The sequence below is a fragment of the Syzygium oleosum genome, unplaced genomic scaffold, assembly GCF_021117445.2.
Source record: "Syzygium oleosum isolate NSW1041296 unplaced genomic scaffold, Sole_v2.1 Sole_v2.02, whole genome shotgun sequence".
In the NCBI taxonomy this organism is placed as follows: domain Eukaryota; kingdom Viridiplantae; phylum Streptophyta; class Magnoliopsida; order Myrtales; family Myrtaceae; genus Syzygium; species Syzygium oleosum.
In genome coordinates, this window is record NW_026607486.1 from 13,222,012 (window position 1) to 13,243,586 (window position 21,575).

General features: G+C 43.9%; 1 pseudogene; it reads left to right on the forward strand.

Annotated features, from left to right (window-relative positions):
* Nucleotides 1-2,744: 2,744 nt before the first annotated feature.
* LOC115681817 (protein NUCLEOLAR COMPLEX ASSOCIATED 4-like) lies at nucleotides 2,745-20,157 on the forward strand (annotated as a pseudogene).
* Nucleotides 20,158-21,575: the final 1,418 nt, after the last annotated feature.

A 21,575-nucleotide genomic window follows, 5' to 3' on the forward strand; every position in this document is an offset into this window, starting at 1 on the left:
AGTATCGGATAATGTTCTTACCTAATTTCGGGATATTTCCAAATTTGAACTCGCGGATCGGGATTGCGGATCGGGATGACCAACGGTGGGTGGACCGGCGGCGATGGTGGTAGCCCGCGGATGCGGCAGCTCGGCTAATCTAGACTCACGGACACCACAATGGCAGCGGCGTCGGTTCGGCGGGCCGAGCGGCGTTGGTTCGGCAGGTAGAGGCAGCAGCCCGGCTTGTCGTGGGCGGTACAGCAGCGACGAGGACGTTGGCTTGGCACAGCAGTGGCGCAAGGAGCTGCTACAACGTCTTCAAGGAAAATCCACCGAGTGATCCCCAAAGAAAATTTTCTTTGGTCTCTTAGTTTAACCCCTCAACTTCTGACCGAATTTGGCTAGTCTTGTGACAGTCTTCTTTGATTATCAGACTTTGACTTCCCAAGCTCCACAATTAAAATTTCCACTTGTCTGTCCTCTATCCCTCCGCGTGTATCAAGCGAAGAACCTGCAACAAAAATTCAAGTGAATCGCCTAAAGAAAAACTGGTCTTGCTGGAGTCCACCGCGGGGAAGACAGCTCGGTGGCAAAACCGATGCAGTTGTGCAGGGACGTCAGGCTGATTGCTGGATGCTGTGGTCCTCGCGTTGGCAAGAGAAGAAAAACAATGACGTCGTGGTCGCTGAACTCGGAGCAGCAAACGATGCTTGGTGGCTTCGTCGTCAGAGGGCTGGTTCAACGTCGTTGTCGGTGGTGCGACCACAGGTCTGGCCGCGAAAGGATGGGGGCTTGGCCGTGGAGGATCAAGCCAAGCTCCTTCTCTCTCTTTTCGCTCTAACTCTCTCTCGTGCTCTTAGGAATTGTGTTCTGAAAATTATGAGAGTCCCCCCTTTTGATTATGACGCATAACGACATATTTATATCGCAACCCTAGGTTAATTAACCGGGCTTCCTAGTCCTAATGGGCTTAGACTTAGGCTTTATCATTTAATTTAATTTTAATTCCAAATGGGCTAAATTAATTCGGGCTGATTTAAGCTCAAATTAAAACAACCAAAGCCTTTTAGACTTGTGAATTTTGGCCCCCAATCCCTTGAGTGAGCCGAGTGCTCGAGCTCGGTTTACGCGATGAATTTTCAGCTTTCTCGCTACCGCCGGTCCGATGCGGAATGCAACTAACCTATATGAACTTAAACTATATGCTATGCAATTTTAATATTTTTGTTTAGGGGTTAAAATTTAATCCCTAATTTTTCTATGCAATATTTAAATAACGGGATCTCCAAAATTTAGGTGTCAACAATCACTTGCAAGCTTTTTCCGATGCGGATTGGGCTGGTAGCTCTGACGATAGGAAGTCAACTGGAGGGTATGCTATTTTTCTTGGTCCTAATTTGATCTCTTGGAGCTCCAGAAAACAATGAACCGTAGCACACCCTTCCACAGAGTCCAAGTATAAAGCTCTTGCCGATGCTGTAACTGAACTCATTTGGCTTGAGTCACTCTTTTAAGAGCTTGGGTTCCCTCTTCAAGGTCCTCCCATCCTTTGGTGCGATAATATTGGGGCCACTTATCTATTTGCAAATCCGGTTTTCCATGCTCGTACCAAACATGGTGAAATTGACTTCCACTTTGTTCGTGATCGCATCGCCAAACAACAACTCATTGTGCAGTTTATCTCCACGGCTGACCAACTAGCTTATGCTCTCACCAAAGCTCTTCCTAAAACACGTTTTGCATTTTTACGAGACAAGTTGAAGATTCGCAGTCTCGACTTTTCCACTTGAGGGGGTGTATCAACCAAATATATATCTATCAAATATAGGGTTATCAGTTTTGGAAGATTTGGAATCTTATCTTTAGAAGTTAGAAAGTTTTCTATTTTATTTATTTCTTTTCATGCTAGTAAATCTTCTAGAATGTACTCTTGGGTATTTATATACCTCAACTAAGCTTAATGGAAATACACAACGATTTCTATCTCAACAGTGAGATTCCCGGTGGCCAGGTCACTACTAGCCTTGCGCCGTTGCGATCCTCGCCGGCACCACCTCCAACGTCACGTTTATGCTCTGCGTTTGCCGCACCGCCGCCTTCCCCACCGGGATCCTGCCCTCGCTGATGACCTCTCTACTGTAGTCTATCGCAATCGTGGAGTTTCCGTACCGGAAGGACACAGCGTTCGGGTTCTTGACGGAGACGTTGGGGATGGCGGTGATGTTGGCGCTGGAGAGTGCCATCCGTTCGAGACCATCTGGGCGAACTGGGGGATCTGGACCCGGTTCATCCTAATGATCGGGTCCTTGACGTGGAAGGCAGTGAAGAGGAAGATGAGGGCGACGATGGCGAGGATGAGGAAGAGCGCGGCGGTGATGCAGCAGCACTTGAAGTAGCTTTGCTGGCGGAGCCTGAAGCGGGCTGACATGGCTTCATCTTCGTTGCTGCGAATGATGTGCGAGGCTGGCGCGAGAGGGCTAACTTGCTCTTTCTGATTATTGCAATAAATATACTGAAAATCAAGTAAAATCCTTTACGTAGAAAAACGCAAAATTTCTGGCCAATAATAAGTGAAGGGCATGTAATTTTGACTTAACCAAAATATAAAATTAAGTTTTGATTGCCACATCCACATGCCTTTACTTTTAAAGTAATAATTTAAGTGTCAATTTATTGTAATAATAATCTCAAAACATTCATAAACCCACCATTTCGCAAACGCAAAACCATCTCTCTCCGTCTACGTCCCAACCCCTGCAACAATGGCTTCCTCAACCTCGGCTCTCCCCAAGACCCGGAAGAGGAGAGACAAGTACAAGCTCGAGGACCTCAAGACCCTCGGCCACCACCGCGCCCCCATCAACAACCTCCCGCTCCTCCTCACCTTCGTCTCCCCCGGCTCGCTGCCGCAGCACGTCCTCGAATCGCTCATCTCCCTGCAGTCCTTCTTCACTCCCCTTGTCCCCGATCTCCCTTCTTCCTCTGCTTCCGCCACTGCTTCGAGCCTCAAGAAGGATGCCAAGGCAGATCCCAAGTTGATTTACAGGACGTGGCTCCGGTCCAAGTTTGATGAGTTCGTTCGGTGGCTCATCGAGGTGGCGGTGTTGGCGCAAGCCGAGGAGACTCTCAGAGTGAGTGAATTGCTCTGGGCGTTCTTCTGCGAGAGTTTCTTTTTCTGTTTGCTCGAAAATTGTTAGTTTTTGAGTAGAAGTGCCTCTTTGGTTTATCCTGTGATTGGTAAGTGGAATTGTTATTTTCTGGCATCTGAAGGACCAATGTGGCGCATTTGAGCTTGACTTCTTTTTTTTTCTTTTTGCTTATTTGAGTGCTTTTTTAATATTGCTATTTACATTTTAATATCCTGCTCGGAAGAGACAGTGCAGCAGCCTGCGATTAGTTTGGTTTATCATAGTTTCGGCACAGTTTATTTCCTGCAAAAGAACACTACAAGTGCCATAACTTGTGTACGACGCTCACTTTAGTACCATAACTTTTTTTTGGATCACTTTAGTGCTAAAATTTTTGAAAAACGATCACTTAAGTGCTAAAATTTTTGAAAAACGATCACTTAAGTGCCAACTCCGGTGCCGTACACAATTTTTCGCCGGAAATCTGACGTGGCATTTTTTTATTAATTTCTGAAGCTGATGTGGCTCGCCGGAGTCTCGCCGGAGATTGGCACTTAAGTGATCGTTTTTCAAAAATTTTAGCACTTAAATGTTCGTTTTTCAAAAATTTTAGCACTTAAGTGATCGTTTTTCAAAACTTTTAGCACTAAAGTGATCCAAAAAAAAGTTATGACACTTAAGTGATCGTTTTTCCTCCGACTTGGCACCAAAGTGATCCGAAAAAAAGTTATGGCACCAAAGTGAGCGCCGTACACAAGTTATGGCACTTATAGTGTCCTTTTGCCGTTTATTTCCTCTGCGCATTGAATTTTTTTCTTGTTTTTTCCTTGGGATTCTGCTTGAGCTGTTTTAGATTTATAAAGTTGCTATTGTCGGTGTTATCTTCCTTTATTACGTACCCGATTTTTTTTCTACATTTTGAGGATTGTGGTTTGTGTAGGAAATTGTGTTGGTTGCAATAATGGAGTTCGCGAAGATGGGAAAAGGGGGTAGGTTTCAATCAGCCATTTACCACCAGCTTATACATAGCATTGTAAACTTCTTCTTTTTAATTTTTTATTATCTCTCTATGTTTGTGTTCTGGCAATCCATCTTTCTATAATTCGATTCGTGATGGTACTCAACTGTTTCCTTTTCCAGGTCCATTCTTTTACGGAAGTTGAGTTTTCGTTGTGTACTTGCTTTTGTCGAAGTACTTAAAAGTACGTTGACGTTCGGTATGATACACTGATAAGCTGCTCGTAACGGTCTTCTTTGCCATGCTTGGAGTTGGAGATAGATTGCTCACTTTGTGCCATTCATTTTGTTGTATCCATCTTTGAGTGACATCACAGTTACTTTCTGATTTTTATAGAAAGGCAGTCATATTGCCAGTGATGGCAAAGACAGAATGACATCGCAGAGATTCTCTAATCTTTGAAAGCGGCACTACATTGCCAGTGACGCATAATAGATGCTTTAGCAGTTATAACTTTCATTCTCTCTTTGGTTAATGGCAACCAAGTCATAAAATTTTGGTGGAACAGAACCGCAAATTTTGCTAAATGTTATTTTGCAGTGTCATTTTTTTCCTGTAGTCAATTGCATTCTGTTAACTTTTTATTTTGTTCTTGGTGCAGTTACTTTACGTACATTACACTATAAAAGCTTTCGAGGAATTTGGAAACTAAAGATATGAGAGGTACTTGGTGTTCCCCCTTTAAATCTGTGGTACCAGTGCTACTTTTGGTAGTTTCTTCATTATTTTGTACTCTTTCTATCAGATGACAGAAGTTTTGCTGATGGTGAGGATCGGGGGGAATTGAAAGCTAGGTTAGTACATTACATATTGTTGAGAATGAAATTCTCCAGTAGTTTCTTTCTTTATTTCCCTTTTGAGCCTGAGAAGTCTGGCAGTTCCTTATTGTGGTTGTGACATCCTGAAAATTAGTCCATTTGGGATTTATAAAATACTGAGTTTTATGAATGTACTCGCAGTTAGTTCTCGCCCGGAACTGATCATTCCTGGGATACTAACCATTAGGGAAAGGCTAATTAGGGATTTAAATTCGTACGACTAAAGAAAATTCGATCGTGAATTGATTTTCGACCATGAAATCGTCGAGGTGATATTTTGAACCACTGCTGGCCGATCCAAGGATAGCTAGGGGTCAGTTCGCCACTGTTATAGTAATGGATCGCGGGTGATTCCGCTGGACCATGAAATGACTTGACGAATTATCCTGAAACTATACCGAACGATCGTACCCCTAGGATCTAGTAATTGATCCTCGCGATTTTAATGACAACCGAAGTCGTCACGAATCGGATGAACTTGCACATGACATGAATTATTGTCAGTCACGAGTCGAATATGCGAATTTCCCCAACAAGCCGCCCGTTAGTTTGAGAAACGCTCGAGTTGCGTTTAATAAAAATTTGATTATTTAATTTAGCCCAAATTGGACATCGGAAAAATTTGGAAGTCACAACGGGACGTTTGGACGACGTTGTGGTTGGAACGTGCAATTTTGAATGCGCCCGAATTATTCAGAAAAATTCATTTTCGATGAGAAATGGGGAAAGTGACCATTTTACCCCTAAGGATTAACAAAGGGCATGCTTTATGGAATAAGGGCATTTTGGTCATTTTACCCTAACTTTTTGATTGGACAATTTTGCCCTTAGACTTTTTGAGAAATTATAAGATTACCCTTGGATATTTTTGGTAAGATTCGATCTGGGCCGTCGATTTCAAGATAGGATAGAATCTGGACCGTTGGATCAAAAATGTGAGAGAGGGGTATTTTGGTCATTTGTCACTTTTGGTCCAAATGTCACTATTCAAGTCAAGACCATTCTCTCTCTCTCTCCCTCATTTCTTCGCTCTCCCTCACGGCAATTTCCCCCCCCCCCCCCACCGTGAGCTCCCCTTCGGGCGTCTCTCTCTCTCGCCGTTGCCGCTGCACCATCACTGCCGTCCGTACGCTCGCCGGTCACCGCCGCCCGGACCGTCGCCGCACCACCGCCAGCCCCCACGCCATCTCTCTCTCTCTCTCCCTCTCGGTTTCTCCCTTGGCCGTGAGCCAAGCCGCCACCACTGTGAACCGTCGCCGTCCGCGCCGATCCGATCGTCGCTCGCCATCGTCCGCCGCCGTTCCCGTTTGTTCGCCGCCGCTAATCGTTCTAGCCGTATTAGTCTAGAACTCGGTAAGTCGCGCTCTAAACCCAATTTAGGACTTTGGGTATCGACGGGTGATTTTTGGGTGAAATCGGGTTTAAATTAAGTGCGAATTTGCATGATTTAGGAGTGGAATTATGTGGCGGGCCTTAGGATTGGATTCGGAAATTTTTGGTGGAATATTTGAGGACAAAAGTGGGCTGTGTATGATGGTTCAGTGGGCTGTGATGGGCCGATCGGGACGCAAATTGGATTTTTAGAACCGGGAATTAATGGTGAGAAAGTGTCGAGAAGGACCGGAACTGATTTGACGCCATTTGGTTGGAGAAAAATGGCAAATTGTGTGTTTAATGCGTGTTTGATCTATGACTGAATTGTGGTGATTAAATTGAGTGCGTGGTTGTGTGGTTAAATGATTGAAATATGCCTGTTGGGTGCACGTTTGGGCCAGACTGATTTAATTATTAAAATTGGCCATATCAAATGCTGAGTGAGCACGGATTGCGTGTAATTGATGCGTGCACGGGCCACGTGTGATTGGCCAGTTGGGTGTGGTAAATGCTTGTTGAGCATGTGCATGAATAAGAAAGAAATGTGGTATGACATATGTTCGTGGAAATTGTGCCGTCCTGAGGCGTGTACTTCAACGCGGGATGATGCCCGGTATTACCAGAAGACTGCCAGCCTGAGGCGTGTACTTCAACGCGGGTTGCGCAGTAGGTGGTAGATGTTGAGCCTGAGACGTGTACTTCAACGCGGGCAAGAAACATGGCCTGAGGCGTGTACGTTAACGTGGGCCCTAGAGTGTTGTGATCAGTTGGTCGTAGTGGACCTGAGGCGTGTACTGTAACGCGGGTCACCGGCGAAAATGTGAAAAGAGATGTGAATAGACCGGAACGAATGCGTGAGAATGAGAATTGATTGTGCTTGTGATTGCGACTAACGTGTAGGGTGCAAGCGGGATAGGCCCAGGTAAAAATAATTGATGTACCTGCTATGTGATGATTGTATGTGTATGAATGTGTTTCGTGCAATTGTCTGGAGGTACGTGATAGCCTAGGTGGGGTTTAGGGGTGTACTTACTGAGATGTGATCTCATGGTTGTCTCAACCAATATTTTCAGAACCCCAACCTGAGCCATGAACCCTCCGCCACCGCCGCCAGAGCGTTTTGGGGTACCAGTACACACCAAGAATGAGGTTGCAGAATTTCCTATGGGTAATGGCATGACCTGGATTAAGCATACCTCTACCGTTTTTGTAGAGGTAGGACTACCGTTATGGGAACCCCATGTTTATACTGCCTAGTTCTTCCGGGATGCAGCAGGGGATGAGTTCGGGCCCGTTAGGGGTTTTGATGTTCCGTTTGATCTCGTTGGGGATTGGGACCCGACTGCCATACCCCCAATAGATGGAGAGTTGACCAGTACAGAGGTTAGCTTAGCGCAATCTGGAATGCATTCAGCACCCGTCGCACAAGGATCTTCGAAAGCTGAGCACGAACCCGAGCCCGAAGCATCACAAGCTGAAGCTGAACCGATGGACATAGATTTAGAACCGATCCCCGAAGAAGAACCAGAGGAAGCGGAGCCCGAAGTAGAACCCGAGGACGAACCTGACGAGTCTGAGGAGTCGGAAGAGCCTGTAGGAGACCCGGAATATGTACTCCCGTACGAACAGTATATGGATCCCAATTTCGTGCCTGAGTACAATTTCTTTGATTTTCTAGCTGAGGAGAATCAGAACGGAGTTCCAGCTGAGTCGGGTGACATCAATCACCCGATTGAGATTGAGGCGGAGACGGAGTCTTCGGAGGAGCAAACCGTTCAGGGGAGTTCGGATTTGAATGATGAGAAGTCAAACTCAGAATGGACGCCGAGCAAGGGGCGTAGGGATTAGTATAGGGGTTCGGAGTAGGTTTTGCAGGGTACCATTTTTGAAGTTAGAATGCCAGGTCATCGAGCCCTTTTTGTTATCGATGGTTAATAGTAAGGTGTGCTTATGTAAATGGCGGTTGTAAATTGTGAATATTTTATAAGTATGATAATGGAATCGAATATGTGTATTCTCCCTGAATGTTTCCCCAATTTTAAATTGTCCGGGATTAATTGTGGTATCCGCTGTGGAGGTAAATCTCTTATGGTTATTTGAGGTCGGCGATATTCCTGGGATGTCGCATAAATCGACCAGTGGTGGATGTCGCGAGCTCGATAGGGTTCGGGGCGTGACATCCCCGTTTGAATTGGTATCAGAGCCAGGTTAGCTCGATCTAAAACTGATCGAAGTTTGGAGTGATAAGGAGTAGAGACCCTGGGGTAGTAATTAGGGAGACCTTAGCGAGTTGTAGGGCGAAAGGAGCTACACGTGCCTCCAGATTGTTTGTTATGATTGATTGAGTGAATTGAATGTTGTGGTGATGGAAATGCAGTTGCGTCTGGACCTGAGGTGAGTGTTCAGACCTTTGCGATTATGGCCTTATGCCTGTGATGTGTTGAGTGCCTGCTAAGTGAATTATTGTGTTAATTCGTTGCCTAGAACTAGATGGATCTAGTTGGCCTAGATTACTAATTCCTAAATGGAATTATAGCAAGGAAGATAGTGGTAGAATTGCGACAATGAGCAGTGAAGGAAGAGGCGTAGGAAGAGTCCCAAGAAGGGGCGCTGGAAGGGGAACAAGAGGTCGAGGTCGTGCTCGAGCTAGGGCTGTAGAAGACCTCGGAATGGGTGCGGGAGCGATAGAAAATCTTGGGGTTAATGCTGGAGCTGCAGTGGACCCCAGAGTGGAAGTTAGACCTGCGAAGGACCCTAGAATGGAAGCTGTCATGAGAACTTTGGAACAGATCGGGAATCTGTTAGGACAGCAGACTCAGGAAAGAGCTGCTACGATTGCCCAGGCTGCCGAGGCCACTGTGGCCGCTACTGCTGTTAATGTCACGCCCCGAACCCTATCGAGCACGCGATATCCCTCTTCGGTCGAATTAGTGCAACGTTCCAGGAAACGCCGCTGACCCAAAACGAATCCATCAGAGTTTAATCGCGGCGGAAACAATAAATACCCAGACAATGATTTACCAGGGGTACTAGGGAAAATAAATTGCCAAACCACCAAATCAATACTATACCTCAATTCAAGTACGATATCCATTTACAATATAAACTTATGCCACAACCGCCATTTACAAACCACAAAGCAAAATATGCACACTCAACTACTAAACTGTAAATCACCGATATCACAAAAAGATCAGTAGCCTGGGTAAGCACTACACCAAAATGGGACACTTCCAAACTCTTTCTCAGCTCCAAAACAAATCCCTACGCTCTCTAGATGGCGTCCACTCTGACTCACTCTCTTCAGAATCTTCATCTGAATCTTCGTCAGGCACATACTCATCCGATGACTCCGAATCGGCCTCAATCTCGATCGGGTATTCTACAACATCCTGATCAGTGTGCATAACAATCCCAAAGCATTGCGGCGGCGGCGACGGAAGGTTCATGGCTCGGGCGGGTGCTCTGAAATGGTTTGGTTGATACAACCATGAGACACTTCTCAATAAGTACACAACCTAAACCTTATCTAGGCTACCACGTATTCCAGACATGTCTAGACACCGAATCAAGCAACATACCAACAACGTCCACACAATCGTACTAATAATCACATGCGATCCTACCCAGGATCCATCATGCACATCCATGCATGTCAGACAATAACACAGCCAACATGTCACAGCAAAGCATCACAACCGTTCGCGTGCCTCGATTATAAGGCAAAACCTACTTGGACACGTCCCATACCATGCCTAGCAGATTTTACTCCATAATCGAGCACCACAATACGCGATACAAACCACACTCGCACACGAACTCACACCACGCGTCAACATTCACCAACCTCACACGTCTTGCCAAATCCCACTCATTCTCAACCTTTCCACCACTACCGCGCCCACGTAAAACGCATCAGGCCAACGGTCTTCTAACCTTGTCAGGCATTGTCACCCCGTCGGGCCGGGCATCGTCACCTCGTCAGGGACGGCATCGTCCCGCGTAAACGAACACGCCTTAGGACGGAATCCTACACTCAACTTGCCTTATTTACCACGCCCGCGTAAAACACATCAGGCCAACGGTCTTCTGACCTCGTCAGGCATCGTCACCCCGTCGGGCCGGGCATCGTCACCTCGTCAGGGACAGCATCGTCCCGTGTAAACGAACACGCCTCAGGACGGACCTTTTCCAACCAATCCTACATTCCAGTACCTTCGTTTCACTCATTCCACACGCATCACACGGCCACACACACACACACAGCCACGCACAATTCCACATTTCACATACATTTCACAAATGCACATCCTCGTCATACGAACACATCACACCGCCACACACACTTGGCACGCGACCTCAATGCACGATCACACCGGCACACCTCACGGTCACACACACCCGACACGCAACCACACCACAGAGCACACGGCCAATCACTATTTCTCGCTCATAAAAATGAACATCCATAGAATCAGGGTAAATCTAGGCAGTTTACATAGTGACCAAAATCCCATCAAAATAAATAGTAAACGTATTCCAAAAATTCTGAAATTTGGATATGTTCCGTAAAACATCTTGATAAACATTTTCCGTGAGAACTCGAAACCCAGTTCCAACTGTAAACACCTCTTTTTGTCACTTGAAGTCAGATGAAAATCAACCCGTCCGGTCAGGCCGCCTGACCATAAAAATGCATCTCATCCAGTACCCAAATCACTTTGGAAAGCCTTGAAATTTTTATATGTCATAGTCACAAATGTCCCCAACAATTTTTGTGAAGGAAGTATTTTGAAAATGGGTCTGGAAAAATTTATAAAAATTCGAACAGACCCGAAGGTCGGAATGAATAGTGTTCCGGCAATATTAATACGGTCTGAAAATGGACTTTCGTGCGACCCAAATGGACTCCAAAAATTCCAAATTTAAAATCTGTTATACTTCAGGATGTGAAGAAAAACTTTAGTGAAGGATACTACCCCTGATTCGGCCTCAAAAAATCTCCACAAAAATAGTAAACCAGGAGGGTACAGTAACCGCGAATCAGAAATTCACCTCAAATTTCAAAGATCCGAGCCTTAGTTGATATCCACCCAATTTCAACCCACAAAACTCACTCCACAATGTTCAAACTACCATCCAACAGCCACAAGGATATCCAAGAACACAATGAAAGATCAAGCTCTCCTCTAATCTACCTATAATCACCTCAATCAACCCCTAAAACCTACTAGTCTGTGTCTAAACTAGTCCGGTAATACCCGAAATGCTAAATAGGGTTTAGAGCGTGACTTACCCGAACTCTAGACTAACTCGGCTAGAGCGGGAAGGGGGAATGGGTGGCCAGCGGCTCACGGCGGCGGCGATCGGCGTACGGCGATGGCACGGCGATGATCCTCACGGCCGAGCAAAAAGGGGAAGATGGTTCGGTGAGGGAGAGAGGAGAGGAGGGGGAAGTGGCCGAGTGAGCTGGTGAGAAGAGAGAGAGAGTGGGTCAAACCAGGTCAAATAGGGGGGCTAGTGGAGGACACGTGTCTCGATCCTAGGCGACTTGACCATTTTACCCTTGATCCAACGGTCCTCATTGATCTTATCCAAATAATTGAGGGGCATAAAGGTCTTTAGGTCCAATAATGAAGCTGAAATTAATTTTACTTAATCCAAAATTAATCCCAAAATTCAGAGCTCAAAATAGGTCAGGGGCAAAACGGTCATTTTTCCGGCCCCGGGTCGAAATTCCATTTTTCGACCGTACCAACCCAAAATGTGTGTGGCCAGCATAATATGATGACAGAATCGTGAAAATAGCTGTACAAGCCCTCGAAAATCGACACCGAAGTCCGGGTCCAATTTCGTCACTAAAATTCGCTAAATTTCCAATTTCAGAGTCTCTCACTAACGGGCGGCTGTTTAGGGGTTACGCGTATCGACCTAGGGTTGTCCGAGTCATGACGGTCCCAATCATCGAGAGAATGAGAAATTATCACTAGTCCCAGAGGTCGCGATCGTTCGGTTCCAATTTAGGACTGGTTGGCCACGTGCACTTTCGGTTGTGCAGAATCACCTGCGATCCGATTGTACATCGTTGGCCTTGGCCAAACCAAATCCATCACTTTTCTTGAGATCGGCCCACGTTGGCCCAAAATATTCCCTCATCATTTCTCGTGATCGATGCCCGATTCACGATCGGGTCCCTGGTCCACGTACCGTTTTCCCAGTTAGCCATACCTCACTGGTTAGTATCCCTAGAGTGATCAGCTCTGGGCGAGACTTACTAAAATGAAATGTGAAATAATGTCAATTTTATTGATCCCGGAATCACATCGAAATTCAGGCTGTTACCGTCAATAATAATGAGAATCAAGGGCAGGGGCAAGTGGTTGTAAATAGACCGATGCATTAGCTGGTAGAACAGTTTATAAAGCTTAAACCGCCTAAGTTTTCTGGGAAAGGTGACCCTGAAGCTGCACCTAGATGGGTAGAGGAGCTCGAGAAGGCTTTTGAGGTACTAGAGTGCAATGATAATGAGAAAGTAACTTAAGCGGTTTACCAGTTGCAAGATAACGTGAATGATTGGTGGAAGGCCACCAGAGATAGAATATTTCCGGAAGGTACAGCTCGGACTTGGACTGCTTTTATTAAGAGCTTTTATGAAAAGTATTTTTCGGCCAGTGCCAGGGAAAGAAAGTTAGCCGAATTTATGAGACTCCGCCAGGATCAGATGACAGTAGATCAGTATGAGGCGGAATTTGCGAGGTTGTCTAAATTTGCGCCGAGAATGGTGGAGCATCCCGATGATAAGGCGCGAAGATTTCGGGATGGATTGAAGGCTGACATTCGCAGCCAGTTACTACTGGTAAATCTGAGGACGTATGAGGAGATATTTGATAGGCCCAAATTCTTGAGCGAGATCAGATGGATAGGGCCGCAGCTTCTGGATCGAGGTTTACCCCAGGTAGGGATAATCGTAATCTTGGGAAGAGACCGATGTCGGGCAACAAACGTTTTATTCCTCCTATTAGGCGGAACATTGAGAAGCCGGCCTGAAATCAGAATGGTCCGTGTAGGTTGTGTGGAGGTAGGCACGGAAATGGACCTTGTCTAACCCAGGGCGGAGCGTGTTTTGGATGTGGGGGATTCGGTCACCACATAATAAATTGCCCCAATCCCAGGCAGAATAGACCGCCTGCGTTGCCGCCACCTCAAAATGGGAATCAGACTGGAGCGGTCCAGACAGCAAATCAGAATAGGCCTCAAGCACAAGGACGAGTGTATGCCATGGCCAGACGAGAGGCTGAGAACGCACCGGGGGTTGTCACAAGTACGATTTCTCTGTGCAACCATGCTGTGTATGCTTTATTTGACCCTGGGGCGTCACATTCTTTCATATCGAAACAATTTGTTGAGTTGATTGCGTTGGAACTGCGATTGCTTGATGTTGTGTTATGCGTGACGACTCCCTTGAATGATAAGATGCTGATTTCGTTGGGTTGTCCAAACTGTAAGATCATGATTGGGGATAGGGAGGAAATGATTGATTTAGCGGTTCTAGACATGTACGATTTTGATGTGATAGTGGGTATGGATTGGTTGTCTAAGCAGAGGGCAGTAATGGATTGCATTAGAAGGGTGATCCAATTTAATCCTGTTGGACATCCGGAATTCAAATTTATGGGAAGTCGAGGAGGACCCTCGATTCCATGGATTTCGTCGCTAGAAATGACGAAGTTGCTGAGTGAAGGTTGTCAAGGATTCCTAGCGGCAGTAGTTGATCCCACGGCTGAGGAGCCGAAGCTTGAGGATATAGCTATGGTGTGCGAGTATCCCGACGTGTTTCCTCAGGAATTGCCGGGACTGCCACCAGCAAGAGAGGTGGAATTTGTAATCGAGTTGGCACCTGAAACTGAGCCAATCTCGAAGGCACCTTATAGAATGTCGCTGTCAGAGTTAAAGGAATTAAAGGTGCAGATGCAAGAGTTGTTAGACAAGGGATTTATTCGTCCGAGTGCGTCTCCGTGGGGAGCGCCGGTGTTATTTGTGAGGAAGAAAGATGGTTCATTGAGGTTATGTATAGATTACAGGCAGCTAAATCAGGTGACGATTAAAAACAAGTATCCCTTGCCGAGGATTGATGATTTATTTGATCAAATACAAGGGGCTTCGGTGTTCTCTAAAATTGATTTGAGAACGGGGTATCAACAGTTGAGGATTAGAAAGGAGGATATACCGAAGACGGCATTTAGGACGAGATATAGACATTATGAATTTATGGTAATGCCGTTCGGATTGACGAACGCCCCTGCTGCCTTTATGGATCTGATGAATCGGGTGTTCAAAGAATTTTTAGATCAGTTCGTGATTGTTTTTATTGATGACATATTGGTGTATTCGAAAAGTCTCGAGAAGCATGAATTCCATTTGAGTAAAGTCCTACAGACTTTAAGGGAGAACTCGCTATATGCTAAGTTTAGCAAGTGCGAATTTTGGCTTAGTCGAGTAGCATTTCTCGGTCATGTAATCTCTGGGGAAGGAATCTCAGTTGACCCATCGAAGATCGAAGCTGTGATGAAGTGGCCTAGACCCATGACGGTAACAGAGGTTTGAAGTTTTCTGGGTTTAGCGGGATATTATCGTCGTTTCGTGGAAGGGTTTTCGGCAATAGCAACGCCGTTGACGCATTTGTTGAAAAAGGAAACGAGGTTTGAGTGGACCGACAAATGCGAGAGAAGTTTCCAGGAATTGAAGCATAGATTGACAACGGCACCAGTATTGACTATTCCGTCAGGACCCGGAGGGTACGAGATTTATAGTGATGCGTCGTTGAAAGGATTGGGATGTGTACTCATGCAAAATGGGCGAGTAGTAGCTTATGCGTCAAGGCAGTTAAGACCGCATGAGTTGAATTATCCGACGCATGACTTAGAATTGGCCGCAATTGTATTCGCCCTGAAGATTTGGCGATATTATTTATGCGGAGAGAAGTTTCAAATTTATACAGACCATCAGAGCCTCAAGTATTTATTTTCTCAAAAGGAGTTAAACATGAGGCAGCGTCGTTGGATGGAATTGTTGAAGGATTACGACTGTGAAATTCTATATCATCCCGGGAAGGCTAACCGGGTAGCCGATGCCTTGAGTCGTAAGTCAAGTATAGCTCATTTGATGGTCAAGGAATGGATATTGTTAGAAAAAGTGCGAGACTCGGAGTTTAGATTCGAAGTAAGTCAAGTCTTGAGCTTACTGGCCACACTCAGGATTGAACCAGAAGTACAGGCGAAGATTAAGATGTTGCAGTTTTCAGATCAGGAAATCCAAGGAATTTTGGAAATGGATGAAATTAAGAGAAGGCCGGACTTTCAGATATCAGAAGACGGGACATTGAAGTTTCGTGAGCGACTATGTGTACCTGACGATTCGGGACTTAAGGAAGAAATTTTATCGGAGTCGCATCGTAGTAATTATAGCATTCATCCGGGGAGCACAAAAATGTATCAGAATTTAAGGCAATATTACTGGTGGAATGGTATGAAGGCAGATATCGCTAAACACGTGGCTAAGTGCTTGACGTGTCAACAAGTGAAAGCGCAACATTGTAAGCCCGGGAGATTGCTGCGACCCTTGGAAATACCAGAGTGGAAATGGGAGCATATAACCATGGACTTTGTGTCGGGGTTGCCAAGGAGCCAAAGAGGCCATGATGCTATTTGGGTGATTGTCGACAGACTGACTAAGTCGGCACACTTTTTGGCCATGCAAAAGGATTTCGCATTAGAACGGTATGCTGAGTTGTACGTGCAGCAGATAATTCGTCTCATGGGGTACTAGTGTCGATAACCTCAGATCGCGATCCTAGGTTTACCGCTAGTTTTTGGAAAAGTCTGCAAACGGCGTTAGGATCCAAGTTACAATTCAGTACGGCTTGCCATCCTCAGACAGATGGCCAGTCTGAGAGAACGATACAGACTCTGGAGGATATGCTCAGGGCTTGTGTGCTGGATTTTCAGGGTAAGTGGGAAGAGCAATTGCCCTTAGTGGAGTTTGCTTACAATAATAGTTTCCAGCAGAGCATTGGAATGGCACCTTTCGAAGCGCTGTATGGCAGGGCTTGTAGAACGCCCGTGTGTTGGGATGAAGTGGGAGAAAGGGCTATAACCGGGCCAAAGCTAGTTGAGCAGTCGGTTGAGGTGGTTAAGATTATACGCGAAAGGCTGAAGACAGTGCAGAGCCATCAAAAGAGTTATGCAGACAGAAGATGAAGGCCTTTGGAGTTTCAAGTAGAAGATCACGTGTTTCTTAAGGTATCGCCCATGAGAGGATTATCCAGGTTCGGTAAGAAAGGGAAATTGAGTCCGCGGTACGTGGGACCTTTTGAGGTTTTAGAAAAGATCGGGGATTTAGCGTATCGACTTGCACTTCCGCCGAGTTTATCGCAGGTGCATAATGTATTCCACGTATCGATGTTGAGAAAATATGAACCGGACCCGACACATGTATTGAATTATGAAGAGATAGAAGTAGATGACAAAGTGTCATATGTCGAGAGGCCAATAAGAATTGAGGATCGTAAGGAACGAGTTTTGAGGAGTAAGACAATCCCGATGGTCAAAGTTATTTGGGAGCACCATGGGACTGAAGGCGCAACTTGGGAAAGTGAAGAGATGATGCAACGTCAATACCCCCAGTTATTTGAGCAGTAGTAAGATTTGTAAATTTTTTGGTAGTGGCGAGGTTTGTAAATTTCGAGGACGAAATTTTTGTAAGGGGGGAAGAGTTGTGACATCCTGAAAATTAGTCCATTTGGGATTTATAAAATACTGAGTTTTATGAATGTACTCGCAGTTAGTTCTCGCCCGGAACTGATCATTCCTGGGATACTAACCATTAGGGAAAGGCTAATTAGGGATTTAAATTCGTACGACTAAAGAAAATTCGATCGTGAATTGATTTTTGACCATGAAATCGTCGAGGTGATATTTTGAGCCACTGCTGGCCGATCCAAGGATAGCTAGGGGTTAGTTCGCCACTGTCATAGTAATGGATCGCGGGTGATTCCGCTGGACCATGAAATGACTTGACGAATTATACTGAAACTATACCGAACGATCGTATCCCTAGGATCTAGTAATTGATCCTCGCGATTTTAATGACAACCGAAGTCGTCACGAATCGGATGAACTTGCACGTGACATGAATTATTGTCAGTCACGAGTCGAATATGCGAATTTCCCCAACAAGCCGCCCGTTAATTTGAGAAACGCTCGAGTTGCGTTTAATAAAAATTTGATTATTTAATTTAGCCCAAATTGGACATTGGAAAAATTTGGAAGTCACAACGGGACGTTTGGACGACGTTGCGGTTGGAACGTGCAATTTTGAATGCGCCCGAATTCTTCAGAAAAATTCATTTTTGATGAGAAATGGGGAAAGTGACCATTTTACCCCTAAGGATTAACAAAGGGCATGCCTAAATAATTAGTAAATAATTAGTGAATTACTAAATAATTAGTCAAAATTTATCTAATCAATACACACAGGAAGATATTTCTAGATATATTACCGGTAAAGGATTTCTTAGTAATTAACTAAGCATCAAACTGTTGATAAAATCATTACATGCCAAAGAAAATGCGTAGAATTCAGCAGCAGAATGGTAATTCGTGTTATGGAGCAATGAGCCTGCCTTTGTGATTGATTTACCACTTGTTGCAGCATCGAGCGCCCAATCAGTACGATCCATTACATCATATCCCATGTCCTCCTCTGAACAACCTGGATGAAAAGTCTGATTGTGAGATGTGGAGTGGTTCAGGTAAACGCTGCATGTTCGACAGGATGTTCATACTTTCTTGTTGCTATATTCAAAATTTTTTGGTTCAAAAAAGAGGTGATGGTAGTGGAACATCCGAGTTTTTAGAACCAGAAGTTGAAAAGCCTAAAAGTGAAAAGCATGAATCTTCTGTATGTATTACTAGCTAATTTACTGCTCATTAAGATTTTCCTGATATGCCTCTTCAACTTTTCCTTTTGAATATTCAAAGCGATCTATATGCTTACTTTCTACTTATAGAATGGGTATTTGCTTCTCTGTTTAATATCTCTTCAGGTACTGTCTGCCACCAAAATAGCTAAGAAGATAAAATTGATGTTCACTAAAGCATGGATATCGTTTTCGAGGTTGCTACTTCCACTTGATGTATATAAAGAGGTATGTCTGGGAACTACTTTATAATCATGCGCATAAAAGTTTCCAGAGCATGCATGACTGTCTGTGGTGTCCCTGGTAGCGCTGTCCACTGGTTCATTGTGTTTCATTTTATGATTTGATCATCCAAATGGAGTATAAGATGATGGATTTATCTTTGCATCTTGGTACATCAACATTGGAACAAGTTTCGAGTTCCTGTTGACTGATGCAACTAGTTTGAAAGAGCCTTTGCCATCTAGTATTCTTCATTGCCGGTTGTTTGCCATGTAAAAATATGGAAAATCTTGTCTTTTTTAAGTGGTTATTTATTTTGGCTCCTGAAGCTCATATTAAGGTTGACGTTTAATAGTAGTTTGGTATAAGGAACAAATGTTTTAGTACGACCTTGTTTGGGTTGCTGGAATTACTAGCAAAACCATGTTTCCTTCATCGTCTCTAGTATTGACATTAGTTAACCTATCGCTCATGGTCATATTATCCTGGTTTCCTGATGGATGGGGTGTTGTATTGACTAAACGTCCAAAATTCTATTTAAAACTAAATGACATGCCTAGCTTTGGACACTCAGGTTCTGGTCTCTCTCCCTCAGGCAGTTATTCCTCACCTGTCTAATTCCATCAAGTAATGGTGAGTTTGTTTCCAGAATTTTTTTTTCCTTGTGAATTTGACATCTTTCATGCTCGAGAAATGCAACTTACGGTGTAAACTGAAAAATTGCAGTGATTTCTTAACGGGATCGTACGACATTGGTGGACTTGTCAGTGTCATGGCTCTGAGCAGTCTCTTCTTCCTCATGACGCAATATGGCTTAGAATATGCCAACTTCTATGAAAAACTTTATGCATGTTTGCAACCCTCAATGTTCATTGCAAAACACGGCAAAAATTTTCGAAGTGATCTTTCACTGATCATGTCTATTATAGTATCTGACTTTGTATCAGTTCTGCCAGCAGTCCTGCATCCCAATAATTTTCATTTGAATATGTGATTTATGTCTATATGGGACCTAGAATACTCTGAATTGTTATAGAGGCATGAAGTTAGCAATGATCAAGGGTTTGTAATTTGTGTATGCTACAAACTATGTTAATGCAATATGTGAACCATTACTTTCGGCAGCTTAGATAATGGTAATTTCTTCTGATGACCGATATGCAAGTTCATGTAGACGCCTGTGCATTAGTAGAGGTGGTAGAGCTATCCAATAAAGCGATTTGGACTATTCCTGACGTGAAGCTGACATTTTCTGTATGCTTTACTGGCTTCATTGCTTTCTTATGTTCTTACGTTGTCGAGACATATATGAACGTCTAAGAGTACGAACTTGAAGCTAGAGACAATCTATCTGGCATTTATGCTTTTCTGAACCTTTGGATTGCTTTCGGACCCTACGCTAATTGTTAATTGCAGCTGCTTGATTACTGCTTAAAATCACCCCCTCCTTCCAGCATATTTGGCTGCCGCTTTTGCTAAGAAACTTAGTCAACTAGCACTTTCTGTGCCTCCAGCAGGGGCACTGGTTATGGTTGCCCGTATCCACAATCTCTTAGGCATCCTTCAATCAACTGTTTGGTGCACAGTGTATTTACTTGGGCTCTGAGCGCAGCTTTAATTTTTGGTTCCTTTTTTTAATTCCTAAGGTCTCACTTCATTTACTTTTACTTTTTACTTTCTACTTAATATAAATCTTAAGGCTCATGCATTTTGACTTTTTTCAAAGAGAAAACTCTAGAAACTTTCGCAATACCCAAGTGTTGACACGCAGATTCACATATGATATTATTCACATTTTTCCTTTAGCAAATTTTTTTTTGATAATTTTCTAGAATTCAAGTAATAGTTTAAATTTTGGAGTTTGCTTTTGTTTAAACGCAGACAAGAATGCTCTTATTTTTTTATCTGATATGTGTGCTATGCATATATCTCACCATCTATGCGATGAATGTGATTTTATAAGTTTCCCGGGATGCCTATATTGAAACTCTTTTTAACTCTTTATAAGATTCTTTTATTCCAGCCCCACTTAGTGGTAAAATGGTTACGTTGTGGTTTTACCGGATTCTTTGTCAATTGGAATATTTTATAAGATGCATTTAAGCTTCTAGGAAAAAAGTAGAAATTTATAAGTCGACTGTTTCAAAGAAGTAATATAGTAGTAATGGCACTGCATGAAGAATGGAACTGTCAGCAGAAGGAAATCCCAAGTTAATAGAAACAGTTATTGGTTCAAAAAAAAAAAAAATAGAAACATTTACAGTGAACGCGAAAAGTTTCTTAAATGAGAATTTCCGCATGACATCTTCGGTAAGAAGATGTTGAAAGACATAAAAGATATGCTCTAAGACCTCCTCTAACATATATTGAACATGACTGCGCATTGTTTGTTTTCGCCAATGACTCGCTTATCACATGGTTCAATTCCAGTCGAAGATAATGGTGAAAACAAACAAAGCCGTTTCCAACTGGGTAAGTCAATGCATGGATTCTCTCACATCATTGCGCTCTATCTAGATCCTCTTAAGAGCTTCAAGCATTCAAGTGATACGTTCTTTTCTAGTACAAAGAAAAAGTTCCTCTTCGCCCTCCATGCCTTTGTTTTATCTCCATAATTAACAAAATAAAATTTAGGTGGCTCTGTCTAGGTTTTGATTATTTTCCCCTCTCATTCCATTCTTTTATTTTCGTATCACTTTCATGGAACATGATGTTATGAAGGGTTAACATATCAATGATTCAACTCGTTAAGAATAAAAGACAGTTAAGTAATTGAGCAAAAGAAAAGAAAGAAAGAAAGAAAGAAGTCGGGTGCAGCCTAAATTCACCGTTTCTTTTGGTGTGAACATAATGGAAAGATTTCGAGAGAGCATGGATGACCGTCTAACCGAACTAATTTTGAGATGCACATCCATAAGAAAATCGCGGTTGCAATCCTCACCTCCTTGTTTATCAGTAAAGATTTTAAAAGAAAATAAAAAGGAAAAGCGTAACCGAATAGGTTCCGCACACAATCCACAATCGCAGCTCATACGCATTAAAACAAAACGAAGAAC